Source organism: Dendrobium catenatum, unplaced genomic scaffold (assembly GCF_001605985.2).
Source record: "Dendrobium catenatum unplaced genomic scaffold, ASM160598v2 original_scaffold_46473, whole genome shotgun sequence".
NCBI classification, from domain to species: domain Eukaryota; kingdom Viridiplantae; phylum Streptophyta; class Magnoliopsida; order Asparagales; family Orchidaceae; genus Dendrobium; species Dendrobium catenatum.
This window is the reverse complement of record NW_021364928.1, coordinates 1-532: the sequence shown is the minus strand read 5'-3', so window position 1 is coordinate 532 and position 532 is coordinate 1. Positions and strand designations below refer to the sequence as shown.

At 35.5% G+C, this 532-nt stretch overlaps 1 non-coding gene across 1 annotated transcript; it reads right to left on the bottom strand.

Annotated features, from left to right (window-relative positions):
• Positions 1 to 276: 276 nt before the first annotated feature.
• On the bottom strand, positions 277 to 364 carry LOC114578475. Its single transcript, XR_003699494.1, has one exon. It is a non-coding gene; the product is annotated as a small nucleolar RNA snoR109 (small nucleolar RNA).
• Positions 365 to 532: the final 168 nt, after the last annotated feature.

Here is a 532-nt window from a genome sequence, read left to right as displayed (position 1 = left end):
CAAGATATTTTAAGGATAGAGGATTTATATGAGAAGTCGGGTAAGCAAAATGCTTAAGATACTTTCAAGAACAATCCAGCCAGTTTGATTCCAGATTCTAGTGATAGCTACAGCTAGGATTGACTAATTCAAGGCTAGAGAGATCAAAATCTCTGAACTTGCTACAAGAAGCCTCAATCCTGACCAATATAACATGAAGTATAATGAAAAAATATTTTAGACACAACACAAGATATAAGATGATATTTAGATCAAGGTATATCAAAGATGGAACATTTATGTGAGAAGTTTGGTAAGCGGATTGCGAGATACTGAAGAGCAAGCCGACCAGTTTGCTTCCCCCTTCTTGCTCTAGCTACAACCAGTATTGGCTAATTCAAGACTAGAGAGATCAAATTCTCTAACCTTGGTACATGTAGCCTCAAACGTTCAAACCACTACTATAAATGATACAACAACAACATCAAGCCTTTATCCCACTACGTGGGGTCGGCTAAATGATAAAGATAATAAATTTTAAATACAATAAAAT